The 22,510-nt window shown below is 35.8% G+C and overlaps 1 long non-coding RNA gene across 1 annotated transcript in view; it reads left to right on the top strand.

Annotated features, from left to right (window-relative positions):
• The first annotated feature begins 19,710 nt into the window (after positions 1 to 19,710).
• The window catches only part of LOC139748095 (uncharacterized), a 106,660-nt gene continuing 103,860 nt past the window's right edge, over positions 19,711 to 22,510 (top strand). Inside the window, exon 1 of the long non-coding RNA XR_011712534.1 lies at positions 19,711 to 19,902. This is a non-coding gene — a long non-coding RNA (uncharacterized lncRNA). The remainder of the gene's footprint in view (positions 19,903 to 22,510) is intronic.

Here is a 22,510-nt window from a genome sequence, read left to right as displayed (position 1 = left end):
AGTTGATAGAGATGCTCTGTGGAAGGTATTAAGAGTATATGGTGTGGGAGGCAAGTTGTTAGAATCAGTGAAAAGTTTTTATCGAGGATGTAAGGCATGTGTACGTGTAGGAAGAGAGGAAAGTGATTGGTTCTCAGTGAATGTAGGTTTGCGGCAGGTGTGTGTGATGTCTCCATGGTTGTTTAACTTGTTTTTGGATGGGGTTGTTAGGGAGGTGAATGCAAGAGTTTTGGAAAGAGGGGCAAGTATGAAGTCTGTTGGGGATGAGAGAGCTTGGGAAGTGAGTCAGTTGTTGTTCGCTGATGATACAGCGCTGGTGGCTGATTCATGTGAGAAACTGCAGAAGCTGGTGACTGAGTTTGGTAAAGTGTGTGAAAGAAGAAAGTTAAGAGTAAATGTGAATAAGAGCAAGTTTATTAGGTACAGTAGGGTTGAGGGTCAAGTCAATTGGGAGGTGAGTTTGAATGGAGAAAACCTGGAGGAAGTGAAGTGTTTTAGATATCTGGGAGTGGATCTGGCAGCGGATGGAACCATGGAAGCGGAAGTGGATCATAGGGTGGGGGAGGGGGCGAAAATTCTGGGGGCCTTGAAGAATGTGTGGAAGTCGAGAACATTATCTCGGAAAGCAAAAATGGGTATGTTTGAAGGAATAGTGGTTCCAACAATGTTGTATGGTTGCGAGGCATGGGCTATGGATAGAGGTGTGCGCAGGAGGATGGATGTGCTGGAAATGAGATGTTTGAGGACAATGTGTGGTGTGAGGTGGTTTGATCGAGTAAGTAACGTAAGGGTAAGAGAGATGTGTGGAAATAAAAAGAGCGTGGTTGAGAGAGCAGAAGAGGGTGTTTTGAAATGGTTTGGGCACATGGAGAGAATGAGTGAGGAAAGATTGACCAAGAGGATATATGTGTCGGAGGTGGAGGGAACGAGGAGAAGAGGGAGACCAAATTGGAGGTGGAAAGATGGAGTGAAAAAGATTTTGTGTGATCGAGGCTTGAACATGCAGGAGGGTGAAAGGAGGGCAAGGAATAGAATGAATTGGATCGATGTGGTATACCGGGGTTGACGTGCTGTCAGTGGATTGAATCAAGGCATGTGAAGCGTCTGGGGTAAACCATGGAAAGCTGTTTAGGTATGTATATTTGCGTGTGTGGACGTATGTATATACATGTGTATGGGGGTGGGTTGGGCCATTTCTTTCGTCTGTTTCCTTGCGCTACCTCGCAGAAGCGGGAGACAGCGACAAAGCAAAAAAAAAAAAAAATAATATCAATAATAATAATAATAATAATAATAATAATAATAATAATAATAATAATAATAATAATATTAATAATAATGATAATGATTATGATAATAATGATAATAATAATAATAATAATAATGATAATAGTAATAACAATAATAGTAATGAAAATGATAGTAATTATGATGATAACAACAACAACAACAACAACAACACTGATGATCACGTGCACGACACTCTTAGAAATAAATGATAGAATGCACGTCATCACATAGTCTATACGAGCTATAGAAAGTGCTAAATCAAAAAAAAATCCCAAGCTTTATTGGTATGTATGAATTTGTCACTATTATCTTGCAGATCATATATATCGGATGGGAGTGAAATCAATATAGTGTCATGATTGATTTACAAGAATGATAACTTCCAAATCCATTTTTCAGGAGATCAGAAATAGCTTCACAATTGTAGAGATAAAATCATTTGACTATTTCTGGGTATATTTTGAGGTTCAGATGTGGTAATATACGCCAGAATAGCTTCATTTCTCAAAATTTTTAGGATGAAATTGCTTTTCTAAATGCAAGAACAAGAACAATTATTTCTTATATATATATATATATATATATATATATATATATATATATATATATATATATATATATATATATATATATATATATATATATATATATATATATATATATATATATATATATATATATATATATATATATATATATATATACATATATATATATATATATATATATATATATATATATATATATATATATATATATATATATATATATATATATATATATATATATATTATATATATATATATATATATATATATATATATATATATATATATATATATATATATATATATATATATATATATATATATATATATATATATATATATATATATATATATATAGCTTTTACTGGAAACAAAATCCCTTTAGTTTCTCTCTCTCTCTCTCTCATTTTTCGTCCTTTATTTCCTTTGTCTCTATCTCTTACATCATAGATCTTGTCTCTAGATCATAGATTATCTCTTTACCTGCAAATGTCTCTTTTCGATCATCATGTGCTGTACTGCATAATTTGATATTCTCACTCTATTCTGATCTATTGCTTTCTGAATATCTTTTTGTATATCTTCTTTTCAAGGCTTTTACTTCACTAAATGTTTTATTTTGTACAATTATTACTTTATATATATTCAGACGCATTCTTTTCTTTATTCTATCAGTGTCACCATGAGTAGAACATGTTAAACTTTCCTGTTTCTTTAATCCCCTACCAGTATGTTTCAATATATCAATCTCTTTTTAATTGGAACATGCTTTAAAGGCGTTTCACACATGCTCTGAAACAAAGTTTGAAACATTTGAAAGAAGCTTTGAAGCAAGCACAGAAGCAAACTTTGAAATAATTTGAATCACAGTTTACAACGAACTCTTAAAAGCACTTTGAATCACAGTTTGAAACGAACTCTCAGACATACTTTGAAACATGCTTCAAAGCAGGCACTGACACGTTTTTAAAAATGATTCGAAACACGTTTCAAAACTCTCTTTGAAGCACATTTTAAGCACGTTTTGGAGCACACATTTGAAATACGCGTTGAAACTGAAATTTCCACTGGATCCGGTCCAAGCAACCGAAACTTCTACCTCATTCTTCCTTTTTATTTACACCTCAAACCTGTTTACGAGAGAAAGAGACGATCGAAACCCTTCCCCTTTCCTGCACACACACACACACACACACACACAAGTACAAGAAATAGGAGCCTTATTAGTGTAAAACTCTCTTCTCGTACCGTCCCAAAAAGTAATTACAAACACGCATACACACCTCCCCTTCTGTTCATCCAAGATTGCATCCCACTTTCCAAAGGGGTTGGATAGTTTCCGTTGATTCAATATGGTATTGAGAGCTACTGAGGACAGATTCACTTATTATGTAATTGTATTCCTTCGCAAATAGATACATAGATACCTGTTGAGTAATATCATATCTTTTCTAGGAGAAATTTCCCGTCTCCTCTCGTCCTGTAGTCTAGATGGCTTACCAAGATGTATTTTCGTTTCATTCTTCCTTAAGTCTGAAGTTAAGGATACCCATAGGTCCTAGTCTAGACAGGAGAGGAAAGAGAAAAATCCTCTTCTAGCAGGATAACATTTGCTGTATATTTCATCAGACATTGTCTCCAGTCATTTACTGCCCTGTTGGTGTACTCGATCCGGGGTCTATACCTTACCCAGCTGGTGTGGACCATTAACGCTATCTTGCTTGATGCGTCTCTAAGGCAATATTACCACACTTGATTCGTGTGGTTGTATGTTAGGTGTGTGTGTGTGTGTGTGTGTGTGTGTGTGTGTGTGTGTGTGTGTATTTTCGTCTGTGGTATGTATGAGTGTATACATGCGTTTATGTTTGTATGTTGTGTGTAAGTATAGGTGTCTATGCTTTTATTAGTTGTGTTTATATATGGTTGTACTTACCCTTGAGTATATGGCTGTATGATACAAGTCAGAATGCGTGCGCGCGTATGTGTAAATGCCTCTTTGCAAGCGTGCGTTTGTGTATGTTTATACGTGTGTGTCTGTAATTGTGAGTATGGATGTTTGGGTGAGGTGCCTGTGTGTGTGTGTGTGTGCAAGCATTTATTCATGCACGCGCGTGCCTGTTCACGTGCGCTCGTGCACTCGCGTGTCCTACACGTATTTTCCAAATCCTCGGAGATTTGTTAACGAAATTTTGCACACGTCCGAGCATGGGTGGCTGCACTGGCAAATACTGTTTAGTTACGAAAAAATATTCCCACCGACAGCATATTTCCATACGTCCCAAGGATGTTATATATTTTGTTGTGGTCCCTAAATCAACCTTTGTTATTAGCATTATTAATTATCGTGCACAAAGCTAAATTAACCCTCCATATGAAATCACATCCAAAATTTTTACCAATTCTTGAAATATTTTGGGTATTGTATATAAAGGTATTTGCCCACATTAGACATATAAAATGGATATTCTTCGTGTCTCATTTCCTGTTATTTGATAACGAAAAGATATCTACTTAAAGTTCAAGGTAGAAGGAAAAACAGAAATCTTCTGTACATACAATGTTTATTCATATATATATATATATATATATATATATATATATATATATATATATATATATATATATATATATATATATATATATATATATATATATATATAGTTATTTACATCTTTAATTACTTTTAAACAAGTTGGTGATAGACATGTTTTTGACTCTATATCCACCATGCGTGGACGAAGAGAATGGGTGAGAAAGGATGGGAATATACACCCACTACGTAATGGGTGACGTGGTTGAGGCAGGGAGGAGGAAGATGTAGAGAAATGTCACCCAGCGACACGATGGGTGATTTACATTTTCTACACCCCTGTTTATCTCTTCTCCCCACATCTACCATGTACTATGGGAGTCTATATCCATCGCCTTACGTATCCTCCCCCACCCACCCCACCCCGTCTCCCCATGCCTCATGCACTGTGGGAGACTATCCAATGTCCAGTCTAGCAGGATGAGAGGTCCTCCCATTTTTCTTTCCCCCATGCATATGGGAGTACTCAGCCCCAGCGTCTAGAGTAGCCTCGAACAAACAAAGAACTAACAGGTGAGAGAGAGGGAGGGACGCGCCTGCTAGCGACTAATGCAAGCCAACTTTTTAATGCATTATGAAAGAGTCTCATTTTTCCGGTGTTTACAGTGACGTATTATGATAAATATTAAATGGCCGACAGCTGCAGCGTCCATACCATGAAGAGAGTACACAGCCAATCACAAGGCTCGGTTCCGCTAGTCAATGCAACTTGCACTTTCCAGCTCTAGCTAATAAAAAAGAAAAAAAAAACAATTGAATTACCACAAAATAGTGTTTCAGCAAAATGGCTTTTTTTTTCATGACAGGCGAAGCACCTCCGACTACAGTTTGCAATGCGTGAAAAAAGAGAGGTTCAAAACACAGGTTCGCATCCCTGCTTACCATCTTCGAACCAGTTCGTTTCATTCACATTGAACCACCCCACGTGTACGTGCATATGGATAATGAACTATAAGGAATTGTATAATTCCTGTCATGCATTTATTTGTATTGGGTCACCTTTTCGCAAGGATTTGAAGGATCTGTGAAATATTTCAGTTTGTGTAGAAATAATTATCTTTACATATATTTGAAATAATCTTTTCAATGTACACTCTGAATTGTCATTTTTGCATGCACATAGGTTAATAATTTCTGCATACATCTGAAATTATTATCTGTACTTACAGTTTTGGTTATAATTCTTTTATATACCTACAATTATAACTTCTCCATGCACTTGGCCTTATCTCTGCATTCACTTAAAACCATTTCTGCATACACTTGAAATCATTATTCATATACTTAAAATCATCATCTCTTTAAAACTTGAAACTATCATCCCTACTTATACTTGATAAGTGAGTTAGAAGCTTTTGTGGGACGATATAATGGCATTAAAGAGTCAGAATTCAGAATAGAAAGTATATAGCAAACTAGCATAGAAGTCATCAGATTCAGAGATCACATTCTCCTATGAAATGGAGCAGAAAAGAGGAAACATATTATCTATGAAAATGCACAGTACTGACATATATGTGATAAATATTTACTATCGGATCAAAGTTATCAGGCACTCAATTAAATGTATGTATATTATCAAGGGTCGTCCTCCTCTGGATGAGTTTTAATTAATGAGACTAAAATGTATTCATACATTATTACCATCACAACATATCATTAAATGTACCACTGGTTGTCGAACCCCAGTCTCAGCTTCCAGCACCACGTATTCCCTCCACCCTACCCACCCACCCACTAGCTGCCATACTGTGTTAATATGATGATAACACTTCGTCACAATCGTCTGCTGTAGTGAAGCAGTTTCAGTAAACCATCGTCATAGTAAAGGAAGCCATCGAACACTAAGGGAAATAAACAGAAGAATAATAAAAGAAGATGGGAATGAAATCAAAATACTGAATTACCTTTGGGTAATTTGACCACGAAGTATCATATCTTATATCTTTAACCTCTTAGGACCTATCATAACTTTCATATTTTTTTGCAAAACACCGATTTGAGATATTCATAGTGCAACTGAGGTGAGTAGATTATATATATATATATATTTTATATTTTATTCATACTATTCGCCATTTCCCGCAATAGTGAGGTAGCGTTAAGAACAGAGGACTGGGCCTTTGAGGGAATATCCTCACCTGCCCCCTTCTCTGTTCCTTCTTTTGGAAAATTAAAAAAAACCCAGAGGAGAGGATTTCCAGCCCCCCGCTCCCTTCCCTTTTAGTCGCCTTCTACGACACGCAGGGAATACGTGGGAAGTATTCTTTCTCCCCTATCCCCACATATATATAATCACCTTTGAGTTTTATCTAGAATGTAGTTTCAAACATCTCAATCAGGTCCCACCTGATTATTTCAATATGTGTGAAGATTTGAAAAGGCGAATATGAAGCAAGAAATTCGTTCCTAGGATACTAAGTCTATAATGATACCGGACACAGGAAAAATACATGCATGATAACGATATGGAATACATATCTCTATAATCAAAATATTGGAAATAATACATGTATGATCAAGGCGTGTTAGATATACATCTACACTGAAGACATGGGAGAAATATATAAATGATAAACAGATGAGAAATATACGTCTATAATAGATGTAGGAGAAATATAACGCCTAATAAAGAAATGGAAAAATGCATATATAATTAAGACATGGGAAACATGTATGTGTAAAGTTCATACGATATGAAGCAATAGATGAACCAGTATCTTTACTAAAGTGAACCAGAACCACGAATAAAACTCCTTTAGCTTCCCACAATAACTAGTGTCAAAGTCCTAAGTGAACCAATTTGCGATATCATTGAGAACAATATGCCATTCAGGGAAATACAAAAAAAAATACAAAATACATATACGTCACGTTTTTGAAGCATACAGAAACGACTGCCGAAAGACAACCATGGAAAAATAACCATAACAAAATCAAAACACCAGGATTCTGTGACACAACAAAGGAAATCTTTTATTTTTTAGAAGTATTGGAATACCTGGATAACGCTGCCGGATATCCAATGTGGATTTTGACTTTGTTCAGATAAATATCAACCAGACTGAATCTCTGGGTTTAATCTTATTCATCCTATCACACAGCTTTGGCCCTAGGGATCGTGGTTAACTAGCAAGACAATATTTTGAGCTGCAAAAGAGGGTTACAAAATGTATTATAAGTTTCACTTCTTCTTTCTCCAACAACTGCGGATTTATACAGCGCAGTTCTATATCAAAAGCTGTAGGAATTTGCTGGCGCTTTTTTTTTCCAGTAAGCAAATTGGAATACATGAGGTGTGTGTGTGTGTGAGAGAGAGAGAGAGAGAGAGAGAGAGAGAGAGAGAGAGAGAGAGAGAGAGAGAGAGAGAGAGAGAGAGAGAGAGAGAATACGAGAGGAAAATCTAAAATGAAACAAAAGGAATACGAGACATACAGAAGTTTTACCAGCCACAACAGTCCGTCATAATTTTGTCTTGATTTCATATTTGCTCCACACTTTGCAAAGACGTTTTATACTGGTAATATTTAATAGAATTATCATAAAGGAATATATTCCTTTCCTGCAAATACTTTACTCAGTTTCGTATACTAAACAAACGTCATAAGCTGTGAAAGCAATGATGTAATCACTTGGATTTTATAAGTAATTTTATAAGTATTTGGATAAACTTGTAAATGTTCACTCTGTTCATTTGGCCATTGATGAACAAAACTATTCATGAATATTCGCTTTCTTTGTATGCTGATAGTTGAATAAGTGCTCATATGTGGTCTTTTTGTTTATCAAGATCCAAGTGTGGTCCTAAATAAATGATAATCTTTTCCTGAAACTTCATAATCACAGGAAAGTTTGTTCTTTCCTCATTGAGTCGATAAGTCTGAACCTTTTCCAAAAGTCTTGACCTTCTTTAGGAAAAGTTTCGGTTTCCTTTGAGGATAAGTTTGAATTTCCTTTAGAATAGATTTAGACGTCCTTTAGGATCAGCTTGAACTTCTTTTGGGATAAGTTTGAACTTCCTCTAGGATAAGTTTGGACCTCGTTTGGGATCCATGATATTGAAGGATATCCCTAAGGAACTTATTTCTTTATCAATTGAAACTTTTCCACAGCCACGTCATTGCCCTTTTAGCTTTTCCTTGATCGAACTTTTTTTTTCTCTTTCCTTAGAAAATATCTAGATAAATCAAGTACATAAATAACAGTATAGATGAATTTCGTCTACAGACGGGGAATAATATTCTTGAACCCGAAGCAACATGTACTGCCATAAAGTATTCAACTCTCTGAATCTATGAAGTATTCAACTCTGTGTATTTTTATAAAGTATTCAGTGCTGTGTATTCCGTAACAATAGTTCGAGAGGGATCAAAGTATGAAACATAAAATAGGTTCAGTTTCAAACATTTTCAATCTCGGATACTATCTATCAATACTTCTCATATACTATCAACTTGTCCTTTCTTATATACGTACTATCACTCTTCTATTTGGCATAGTATCAGTACATGAATCTCTCATATAGACAACCAGTTTGCTTTATAACTGCTAGAAATAGGGAGAACATATGTTATAAGAATACCGCATGGTATATACACACACAAACACACACACACATATATATATATATATATAATATATATATATATATATATATATATATATATATATATATATATATATATATATATATAACATCAGACATGCAATAATACAGCGCTGTGGTTGTAGACGGTCGAAGCGTTGCGCTCAAGCAATTAACTTGACCATTGACTCGAGACCTCCTACAGGGTCTTCGCAAAGCCCTGGACGACGAAATCAGGATTAACTATATCACCTGAGGCAGAGGATTAGAGAAGGATGATACCTGAAGGTGATGGAGGTAAGGTGAGAGGGGGTTAATACTACTCACTGTGGCTGTGTTCATCTCTGTATAGCCAGACGAGATTGTGTTATATGGTTGTATTGCCTGGGTTTCTATATGGACTGTAAGATTTATTATGAATTTATCATGAAGTTTATGTACAGACACTGACGACTTTTGCACTTATCGTAGCAGGTCGCATATCTTGATAATACCAAGTGCTTGCACTGTCAGGAGGATCTGAGAACGTGTTAATTGCATCCACACTCAATATAAGATCTTAAGGACTTATTAGATTGAAGCAACTATCATGGCAAATACTTGAAAACATCTTGAATGTGTTCACTGTTAAAACAAGAACCTGTGCTTATGTTGAGTGCGTCCAATAACACGACAACATCTTGAGAGTGTGCTGAGTGCTTCCATTGTCCCGACGGCTACTTAGGAGCGTGTTGAGTGCTGCACTGTTACACAGACTGTTTGAGAGCATGCTTAGCGCTTACATTGTTACACGGACTGCTTGAGAGCAAACTTAGTGCTTGCATTGTTACACGAAATGCTTGAGAGCCTTGTGAGTGTATCCACCGTCGTTACGACATATGTATAGGTTTATTCTAGACGTCATTTTAGTGTTGCCCTCACCTATTCATATTGTTAAGTCATTGCCTGTAAAAGCAATTCTATAAAGAATTACAAAATTCTTCACCTCAGAAGTAAGATACTTATCCGCAAATCTGTACCCAGTAGTTTAGGTGGAGCCCGATATACATCGTCGAAGCCTCTTAACAATTTTGAGTACTTGTGTCAAATCACCTCGTAATCTCTTTTCTAGCCATGTAAGTTGAGGCTGTCTAAACGGATACCAGGGTTTGTTTCTTCGTCCGGGAATCACCTTAGTTGCTCGCCTCTGTACTTTCTCTACTCTGTCTATGTCATTTTTCTAAACAGGGCGCCCTAACTGAACACAATGTCAAGGTTAGGCAAGTAACAGTGAATTACCAAGAGTGAAGATTAGTTTCTCAAACTTGAATTCAAATGCACTACCTATGAATCAAATGATAAATGATGAAATAAGTATCTCTTTTTTATAACTTACATATTCTATAATGAGGTACATGTTGTATGTAGGAGCACATGTTTTATGATGAATTCATATCATAGGATAAAGTCTATATTGCATGATGAATGATATATTGTATGATAGAGCAGGATCCTGACTCACCTGAGGAGGTGGTCAGGCTGAACAAACGATCACAGACGATTGTAAATGACGCTGACGTCCCGCCCTCAGAGGTCTGGTGGTTACATACCTTTATCTTGAGCTTTGAAAAAATTCTGTCGTACATGCGAGATGCCTTTTTTTCTTTCTCATATCTTTCCAATGGATTCAGAGGAATGCTTTGAGTAGAAAAAGGGAAAGATCATATGAAAAAAAATTTTACGACACATGAAATAATAGGATGGTTAGGAAACATTAGTTTAATGAAGGATTTTTCCCCAAAGAAGAACGGAAAATGGTTTTTATTGTACGTGTTTTTTTAATCATGCCGCTCTGGTCCCCGAACATAACCGCTCAGACATGATACCAAACCATCTCATCTTAAAGCCCAGAAGACGGATAAAATAAATCTAAAGCTATAACGGGTTACCATAATGGTGGAAATACTCTACAGCTTTAGCGAAGGAGGATGTCAAGTGAAACAGATGGTAGAAACTTTAGTGACTTTTTGCTCGAGTCACAGAACCCCTGAAAATATTTCTTTGCCCCCTTTCAAGAACCTCAATGGCCACCTTAGTGTTCACTTTATATTTGTTTCAACTCTTTTCTTGCATTCATCCTCCTATAAAATCCATGGATATTCGACTTGCATTATTGATAGGTCTTTAAGCCGGCTAAGGAACGCAGATCTCAAAAGACATTATATGAACGTAATTTCCATTTTAGAGGAACTCATTCATACGTTTTAACACCCCTGCTTCCAGAGGAGTAGGATATTTACGACTTTTTCCTTTTTTCTTGACCTGTTAGGTAAATATACTGGGAATAGAATCAGTGGACGCCTGTATATCATTAGTCTTCTCTACTGCTACAATAACACTAGAGTACTATCTATTTGTGTAGGTAGATAAACAAATAGATTAAGATAACATGAAGTACTTAGATATGTTTCAAATGTGCGTTACAGGTATTATTTGTCATTTCATGTCATGTTCCTAATCTGAACAATCCATCTCTTATGTCGCCTCTTCATCTAAGGCTTTTGATCCTAGACTTGTTTGGAAGGCATATCCTTATTCCATAATTGCCTGTGTAGTTATCATTACTCCTCAGGAAATTCCAACTATTCTGCTTCTTATTTTGCTGTTCAGCAGTGCAGGTGTATGTATACATCTGGGAATCTGTTGATAGATATATGTGAGTATTTATGTGATTATAAACCATAACTTCCTTTGAAACAATTTCTTTCATCTAAAATTCTAGACTTTCAAAAGAATCACATTTACGTTCTACAGTTCTGGTGAATTTCCTAATCACAATCACCGTAAATACAACTTCTTAAACATCATAATATGTCATGAACTTACCTGGCTTCTCGTCCATCATGTGACCCTTATTGACTTTTCATTCATGACACGCTGTTATCTCCGGGTCAGATAAACACACCTCCCCTCCATGGCCATTCATTACATCTTTATCTTATCTAGGAATAACCCGGACTCGCCAGAAACCATATAAAGTTACAGTTTTTGCCTCAGTGCTCCTATCTAAGGCCTTTCCCGTGTATCTGTCTATCTGTGTAATCATACCTAATCATAGAAAGAATACACATTGAATTATTCATTTATATCTATCATATGGAGAAAGGGAAGGCAGGATTTTGCACAAACATCTTCTGCGTGCCACTCAAGGCGATTAATAAAAGCGGGAGCATTGAAATGAAAATTCTCCCCTCATGTGCAATCCTTTCCTTTAAGTAGATTAAAAAAAGATAATTGAGCAAAGATTTATAAAAAAAAAAAAGATAATTGAGCAAAGATCTATCCTCAAAGATCCATTTCTGCAGTTTATTCACCAGGTGGAACTTATAGATTGGCTGGAAAAATCATAGATAGAGAGATAGATAGACAAATGCATAGATACTTAGATAGATAGATAGATAGATAAGTAGATAGATAGATAGATAAGTAAATACATAGATAGATTGTCTCTTCAAGCACAAAGAAACCTACAAAACTACTGATAAAGATAAGATGGTATACAGATATGATGTTGCCAGAATTAAGTAACATTTGTTAGGAAGGGGACTGTGATGTAAACTTCGATCTGTCCACAGAAGATGAAAAAGAGACAAGAAAAAATACATGATAACTATCGGTAGACTTCCACTCTCGCAGTAGTGATTTTCAGAGGAACAAGGTCTTTAGTTTCAAAGATATTCCATAAGTAGATGATGTACGAGATCAGTAAGTAATAAGGAAAGAAGTGAGAAAACATTTATTCATCTTGTGAGCAGTAGATGTGAAGCAAGGTAAACACAGATATCGCGGTTGGTGAAGGAACATTCACAAGTTTGTATGACAGAATTGTGGGGTTATAAACTAGGATCATATGAATGCGAAAATCCCTTCCAATATTATTCTTTTATTTCCTATAGCCCTGAAATCTCTTTTACGGGGCTCCTGCAGCTTCAAGGCTGCGCTACGCTCAGTTGCAGGGAAATGCTTTACTTCTGTAGACTCAAATATGTTCCTTGTTGATATTTCAGTCTTTTTAGTCCTCTAACGATGATATGAACTCGCTGAAGGTAAATTTCAACTTTTTGTGTAACCTTATGCAGATGGAATCCGGTAACACACACACACACACATAAATATATATATATATATATATATATATATATATATATATATATATATATATATATATTATCCCTGGGGATAGGGGAGAAAGAATACTTCCCACGTATTCCCTGCGTGTCGTAGAAGGCGACTAAAAGGGGAGGGAGCGGGGGGCTGGAAATCCTCCCCTCTCACTTTTTTTTTTTTTTTTTTTTAATTTTCCAAAAGAGGGAACAGAGAAGGGGCCCAGGTGAGGATATTCCCTCAAGGGCCCAGTCCTCTGTTCTCAACGCTACCTCGCTAATGCGGGAAATGGCGAATAGTATGAAAAAAAAAAAAAAAAAAAAAAATATATATATATATATATATATATATATATATATATATATATATATATATATATATATATATATATATATACATATATATATATGTATATATATATATATATATATATATATATATATATATATATATATATATATATATATATGTGTGTGTGTGTGTGTGTGTGTGTGTGTGTGTGTGTGTGTGTGTGTGTGTGTGTGTGTGTATAAGGAGATAGATAAAACAGATAAACAGTCATGTGAGAAACACATTCATTTACCAAAATAAGGAATACCCCCAACAAAAACAAAATATCCCTAAATATCATCCACAGTGAAGAACAAAAGAACTGTATATAATACATTTGCACCCGTAGGGGTAGGAGCGAAGAGGAACAATTTATATGACTGTAGGAGGAAGAGATGCCGTTTATTCATGCTGGCTAAACTATACATTGCAATGTATTCTTGTATATGATAAAAACTTTACGCTGGAGAGAGGATTTAGAATCCCCACGCCTACATCACTGGATTTGTATTTTGTGCAAATATGCCTGGATTTGTAATTGTGTTTCGTATTTTGGGATTTAACGCAGTTGCACATAATTTTCACAGGCCCGGCTGTTTTAACATATGTTGTGTTTTATTACGCAAACCTTAAAACTTGTTTTATGGATCGGGTTCTAGAGAGACTGGTTTATTGGTAGTTTAAGTCTCATTGGTGAATGATATTCCAGGAATTGTTTTCTAAGAGATAAACAAGTTTCTTCCATAACGTAATGGGTATTACAGAGTATATCATTCTGAATTCCTTGACAATGAATTAGGTTTATCTATAACTTAAGGGGCATCAGTGCATTATCTTATAGTTATATCTATGATATAGTAGAACCAGTTTTGTTCTTGAAGAACCTTGCAAGGGTCTCAACGAATGGCAACAATGTTATCGTTCACATATGTTCAACAGCTCAATGAATTTATTGTATTCTACTTTACAATGTGTGTGTGTGTGTGTGTGTGTGTGTGTGTGTGTGTGTGTGTGTGTGTGTGTGTGTGTGTGTGTGTGTGTGTGTGTGTGTGTGTGTGTGGGCCGTTGTGATTACATTGATTACAACAGGTGAACGATAATCAACTTATCTTTTATGATTACAGATGAATAAGTACTCCAATCAAAAATGAAATAGAATAACAGGAAACCTTGATAGAGTGAGACAAATGAAATAAATTTCAATATCAAATAATCAAAATATTACTATACAGATATCAAAAAGCAGAACACGCGTAGGCTCGAACCCCAGTAGCTACAAAAAGCGGCATCATGCAAAACAGACAGCGAAGATACAATTCAACATCAAAGTCTTATATTTCTATCATCTATTCTCCTATCTATATCAAACCGCATCTAATTTCTCTCAAACTCTTATAATTCCTTTCTTTATTTTCAACTGGATCTCGTGCGATGTCTTATCCTTACCAATCATCTATATAATCTCTAATATACTTCAAACGATGCTTTTCGTCACCAGCCTTCAAGTATCTTGTCTACCATAATATTTACGATATGTATCGCTTCTCAGTCTTCTCCTACATCCTACCAGTTGAAGGTCTAATAAAGTATCTTGAACGTAGGAGTCTTGGGGTTCCTATATTCAAGGACTCAGCTCCTCGGAAACTATCCTTTTATTGTTCACTGTGATATCCCATTGTCTTCGTAATCACTGGGCAAAAGTATCTGGTTTTCTGTCTTACTTTCCAGCAGCATGTATGGCTCTTGGTATCAAAGGTATTCTCCAATATTATTGTTTTTCTATCTTAACTCTGTGCTGAATATATTCTTCAGGATGATTATACTGGAAATCCAGGATTAAGTCTAGATCATGAGTTATTCCATTCGAATTGATACCTTTTCTGGTGAACTAGTCCTATTTACCAGTTCTGTTAATGTTTTATCCGTTGTTCTAAGTGAGGTAACGGGAGGTTTGAAATGATTCTATGTGCAAGTTTTTAAATTCTATCCATAATTTTCCTGTTCATCTAAGTGTCATGGAAATTCAATTCTGAAGCTGAATGAAAAATAGATATTTCCATTGAATCAGATCAAATGGATGTACATAGGAGGACAGAAAACAGGAGACCTGATGATTCATGAATGCCGGAGGACAGTACATGGGAGAACAGATAACAGGAGACCTGATGTTCCATGAGTGCTGGAGAACAGTACATAGGAGAGCAGATAAAAGACCTGGTGTTCTATGACTATGTTACCTGCTGGAGGACGGTACATGGGTGGACAGAAAACAGGAGACCTGATGGTCCAAAAATAAATCATCTATGGTTACAATCTTATTTGTGACAGAGACAGGGAGGTAAGGTCATCACTTCCAGTTCACCATCTTGATCACAGTATAATGCTGTTTTCTTTCAAAGCCTCGTGTATAAAGACTCCAACACTTAGAGTTAGTCTTTAGATCAAAATACATTGAAAAACATACAACTCATGATAGCAATAAAAGTCGACGAAAATATCCGTATATCGATACTTAGATCACAGCTCTTAGGTCTTCATCTGATCCTCATCATTACGTAAATGATGATTCACATTTATCTACTTCTTCCCTTGCCATACTCTGGACGCTTTACCTAATATCGTCTCTGTTTTGGTATTCTCGATTCTCGCTAGTTCCGTTTCGCCTTCTATCTCACCCCTCCCTTGGGGAAAAAATTTAGCTCCCTCTGTTCTGTCTTTTCACCTCTCTTTTAGTCCCCCTATACCTCTGCCTCGCTATATAAACAGGTGAATTATAAAGCACATACTCTTCCCCTCAGAATGAATTTTCGCTTCGAACTTTCAACTCTGCTTTAAACAGATAAATACAGAGAGGAAATGTAAATTTCTTTGGGAAAAAAAATATCTCTTGGTTTGTTGTTTTATCCAACAAGCGTTCTTATGTACGTTCCAATTGATCGCCTGTTAAATGGCGTCTGTAACATTTAAAGATGTTGGCTGAGCCGGATGAAGAAACGTATCTTAGAGAGTTGGTTATGCAGTTTCACAGCCTCACTACATCGACAGAAAGACATTGCGGTGTTCACTGAACCTTGACAACAAATCTATCTTTTTTACCCAGCCATCATTTTCTGGTGAATAATTGTTTTCATTATCTCTCTTCTGTACACCGATCATGCAAGATACTTTGAGGTTATATGTAAAAATCGTCAGTGAAAGAGGAATGAGGAAATGACAAAACCAAAAGCCCATATGTGAACAGAAGGAAGGAAATTAGATATATTTTGAAAACTAAAACGTTGATGAGTTTGTGAAGATGAGGCATGATAAAAACTCATTGGTTGATTACGTCTGTTCTTCATGAGAATGAAAAATAAAAGATAAGCTTGACATAATCTAACCTATGTATATGATGTCTCTTTCTCCCCTCAAACAGCGAAGTTGAGGAACTCTCTTCTTTCCTTTGGTTTTTCTTTCTTTCAAAAACCTTTCCATCTTTATGAGGCAGGAAGAGAGAGAGAGAGAGAGAGAGAGAGAGAGAGAGAGAGAGAGAGAGAGAGAGAGAGAGAGAGAGAGAGAGAGAGAGAGAGAGAGAGAGAGAGAGAGAGAGAGAGAGAGAGAGAGAGAGAATCTGTTTTCAGCAACTGAATTTGATTCCTGACATATCTATATATCCCTTAAATGGCCTTTAAATCATGAATAATGCTTGCCACTGTCAATACATCTGGGGTCACAAATGTGAACTAAGAACTAAAATGGAATCCATTGACTCAAAGGCTTGTTTCTATATTCATTTTGGCTAACAAGAAGGTACTTGGCTATATCAGAAATAGCAGAATTACTTCACAACTATCAAATGAAACTCAGACATTGAAATTATATTGTATTTTTCACTTCCAGTCTTATAGACTTTCATGAAATATCTGTAGTAAAAGGCTGGAATTATACTCGCATTCTAGAATGGTTTCCATAATGCTTAAAATCAAACATGGTCATCAGATCACCGGTTTGCGTGCCTCTGGTCTAATGGTCCAATGATGAGAGCCTATCGACAATGTTCAACTTCACAGACTGATCTTTAGTAATCACTGAGTAACCTTTTACCTCACACAAACACAACGATTCTAGTCTCCAGTGTAGCCTGATTGATTTTATCTATCTTAGCATCTATTGATAGATCCGTAACAAAAAGCTTTTAGCTGTTACAGTAATACGGTAGCCAGTGATTCTCTGCATACAGATGTATTGAAAGCTGAAGATAAATTTGATATGAATCATATTCATTTATGACATCTGACGCAAATAAATTCTCAGGTGAATTCTTTTTTCCATTACAGTTGTCTGAGATTTCATTGTGGATTATAAACATGTCTTGAAACACTAAGGAAGTTTGAGTAGGCATCATGTTAAGATTTATCAACCATTTCTTCCATAGGAAGACAAAGGCCAATTCTTCTGTTCACGAAAGAGTGCCATTACACATAAGATGTGATAAAAATCTTCAAAATGTTTTGATATGACAAGATTGGCTTGAAATTGAGGAAACACCAAATATATTGCATGATGCTTCCTTTGCTGGACGACTCACAGTGTTGGATGACTGAGATGTCCATAGATTGCCCATCAACATGATTTCCTCCCATACTATCTCAAGCTTCCGATGCTTCTTCTGAAGATACTATTGTCATGCCCTCAGCCATTATCCATTTTCGTTTCCACATCAAGAGAAATATCTTCCTTTTAATCAGTGATTAGAAGCACATATCTTTCTTAGGATCCCACTTTGAGTGAAGATCATAAGTGTTGTCTTTACTCTTCAAGAAAAGGGACTTTTCATATAGGTCTTAATGAGTAGTGATGTTGGGTGTGCGTCTATGTGAAGAGAGTGTAGGGAAACTGAGTAGTATGTGTTCGGCGTCATTGTTTAGGTGGCTGTAGTGAGGATGGTTGATATCCAGAGCGTAGACGCGAAGGTATGAATCGCGTCTGTCTAGGGAGAGTTGGTTCTGATGGGTGTATATGTCTGGTAAGGTGGAGTTTAAGACTATGCTGTGGGAGGACGGTTGTTTAGCGAATGCCGGGTTATTTCAGTGTGAATATCTTTTGTCTGTTATATTTGTTAGGGATGGGAGGGAGGTGGGGAAAGGGAGGAGATATGTGTGAGTAGGGGTTTGCTGAAGTGTGAGACGGGAGCAAGCTTTTTATTTCTACTTGGAGGTTGGTGGCTAGTTATGGAGTGGTTTGGGTGGGAGGGTTCCTGTGTTGTTGCATAGAACTGTGTGCTGAGCATCTTGAGGGATCGGTATTGAGAGAAATATTTTTGTGTAAATACTAAATATATATATATATATATACATATATATATATATATATATATATATATATATATATATATATATATATATATATATATATATATATATATATATATATATATATATATATAAAAGTGAAAAATAACATATATCAATTTGTTACACCAGGTGACATGACATACAGATACACTAAAGGAATTATATACTTGCAAGCGTAAAAGTTTTACGCCCAGATTCGAGTGGAAGGACTTAGAGATAAGCCATGACAGTTCTCCACAGATATTAAGAGCTGTTGTAAAATCGAGCGATGTAAAAGATTTTACCACTGCGGTACAGACTTACAGTTGGTGTGCCGAGGTGAAAATACTTTACAGAAATTCATTTTCATGACAATTCGATGGAGCAGAAAAGAACATTACAACGCTTTCCTTTACATTCTCTCATGACTTGAGAATGGTTTCATCCTTCTAATCTTCAGCGGTAGTAAAGGTGATAAGCTAGTGACATCTATGGACCTATTTGATATCTTATGATAGCTATTTCCATGATTACTGTACTGAGATATCTAAAATCATCTTGAAATATGGACGAAAATTTGACTCAATCTCTTTTCTTTCTCAGAGGTGGGTTGGACAATCGTTTTTGTCTGTGTCTAATTCTATACTTTTTTGAACAAGAAGAAATCTCTCCATAGTTATGGGAAAGGGGATTCCTGATATATAATCCAATAGATAGATAATTAGCAACCACTAGATAATGTATAGCAACTTGCTATAAACTAGAGAACGCGGTCTAACTCACTCGACCATTCTTTTGTGTGTTTTTTCTCTATGATGCAAGCAGAACCACATTGTCAGAGCCGACAATATCCAACAAACTAATCTCCTCTTTGCCATTTCCAGTTCCTGCGGAGGGCTACGGGGTGGGGGTTGGGTGGGCAACTCCCAGCAAGCAGCCATTAGCCATGCACGGACCATGTGAATGATCCCTCAGACTGGTGTTTGATGGAGGCGGGAGAGGAGGAAGGCAAAGAGATAGAGATAGAGAAAAAGAGGGTGGAAAGCAGGCACCAGCTACCACATCATCTTCGCTTCAGGCTTTGGACGCTATACTATGTAAGAGGTGAGTCATATAGTACTCTGATATAGTGTTATAGTAAGTATGGTGGTCATAGCACGAGGAGACGTGACGTAAGCGTCCTTTATGTTCTCCAGACGCGTGCTTGAGTGCTTTCGGATGGTGCTCCTGTTTGCATGAAGTCTGTGCTTTTGCTTGACCAAATGCTCTGATTACTTGCAAATGGTCATCTTTATATACATGTACATATAGTGAGTTATTAGAAGCAATAGATATGTGATAAGCAACTCACATCTGCTTTCATGCAAGCATATGTGCCTTCCAACCAAATCGACATTATTGGAGTTCTTAACCTGTTTTTCAATTTTGTATTGCTGACAGATGTCTGATATTACTTATCATTTTTCTAATGAAGTCACTAGATTAACTGAGAAAAAAGTTATCCTCTAATGATATACATAGCTGACCACATAGCATTCGTTATGTGGGAACATATATTCCTAAATGCAAACCTATGTACCTTTCACAAATGTGATATTCCCTCTAGAAATAAGTACACGTTTCTTGATAATTACTTATGATTATAAATTCAAAATAGATGTTATTTTTCTTTTAATGAAGTTGCTGAAATCTATGTAGGTGTCAGTAATATCTGGATGATATATGAGAATACCCTTGTGTAACACCAGGAAGCAAAGCAATGTTATACTTTGTCATGTGGGATTCTAATCTAACATGATATGAAACTGCTGAGTTCTTTGCATTATGGACGTTTTTCCCATCTCTTCAAAATGAACGGTGTCTTGGGTAGTCCCTGTAATGAGTATATAGCGTAATCAACAATGCTTGGTACAAGTCTGTTGTTCCTTCTATACGTTTATTGGGTAGAGGAACAGATATAGCAAATATACTTTATAGGCATCGTGGCCCAAGGCGGGAACTGTCATTATCACAATAAAAGTCATAAACAGAACATATTGTGCTGTATGGTTGCTGAGATTGGATAAGTTGCAATGCATCTAAAACTGCAACCCAATGTGTCATAGTTTAGAACATAGTTAGCTGAGTATAGATGAAGCTTTATTAAGCTGTGATTTGCATGAACTTGTAGTTAGCTGTGATGAATCTGAGGCTGTCGTTTGCTGTCCTATAGATAAGCCTATATCAGCTTTTATCATTTCACATATAAAGGCAGTTTAAGTAAGAGGTTTAATCAAATGAAATTCAATAAAAATTTACGATTCAGATGAAGGAATTTCTCCACCTGTGTAAACGGATACAGCAAAAGATATCATACTTTGAGATTTCAGAGGTTTTGGTGTTATCATAAAACCCTGAAATATCAGAGGTCTTGCTTTGAAGATAAGGCTTTCAGGTATCATAAAAGATCTTGATCTGATAATATATTTAAGTTATCAAGAGAGTTCTGGATTTGATTAAAAATCTTAGGCTATCAAGAAAGCTCTGGGATTGATTAATAATCTTGAGATATCAAGAAAGTTCTGGATTTGATTAAAAGTCTTAAGATATCAAAAAAGTTCTGGATTTGATAAAAATCTTGAGATGCCAGAATACAAGTCATTATTTGATGAAAAACTTTGAGATACCAGAACAATTCTTGGTCTAATAAAGCCTTATCATAATAAATCTCAGTTTATTGGCAGTTTTCAGAGATCAAAGCCTCTACACAAACTTATTTTCTTCAGAATTAATCTATATGAGAGACTTAAACACCTACCTTTAAGAAAATGATCTAATGCAAGTTTTATCTCTATATCGTTATGTACTGCAAGTTACTTCGATCCTTCTAAAAATTCCACTATCTCATTTGCATACGTACTGAGATAATGGACAATGGAATACTTATCCATTAACCTAATGTTTCTACGGCGTAGAAGGGGAAAAACATTTAAAAGTAACTTAGCAGAGGAAAAACAGAGTGATTAGTACTTGTACTGGGTTTTGGAAAATATAGAAGTGAACATTAATTTTATAGCTCATAAATCTTACCATATTGGACATAGAGGGTAAGGCTAACACTGTTTAATTCATATTGCATGCGCGTATATGGCAGTAATGTATAGGGAGTATGCAGAGTGATGCATGCAGTTAAGTCAAAGCCATGGAGAGTGGTCGCTGGGGAAATATTAGACCTCAAAAACAGGCGCAACATTCGTTTTTGTTTACTCTCCCTCACTACAGTCTACTTCTCTATCTACTACATCACTATGTATGCGGTGTATATTGTATGTTTATGTATACTCAGAGTGCTTCCCAGGTATGGCTTTCTACACATGAACGCTTCTTTAGAATTACATGCAAAAAACAGAGTAGTTCTAAGCGGCATATTTTGAAATGTGTTTATCACTTTAGTCTTCACTTTGCATCATTACACACACACACACACACACACACACAGAAACACAGTCACACACACACACATATATGTATATATATATATATATATATATATATATATATATATATATATATATATATATATATATATATATATATATATATATATATATATATATATATATATATATAATATATATATATATATATATATGTAGATAGATAGACAGGTGCATATATCCCAATGTAGCAAACTTCCATTAGTTCAAACGTTCCACTTATCTTTGTTTTTCCC

This window comes from Panulirus ornatus, chromosome 72 (assembly GCF_036320965.1).
Source record: "Panulirus ornatus isolate Po-2019 chromosome 72, ASM3632096v1, whole genome shotgun sequence".
In the NCBI taxonomy this organism is placed as follows: Eukaryota; Metazoa; Arthropoda; class Malacostraca; order Decapoda; family Palinuridae; genus Panulirus; species Panulirus ornatus.
The sequence above is the reverse complement of the archived record's forward strand: the minus strand, read 5'-3'. Positions and strand labels throughout refer to the sequence as shown.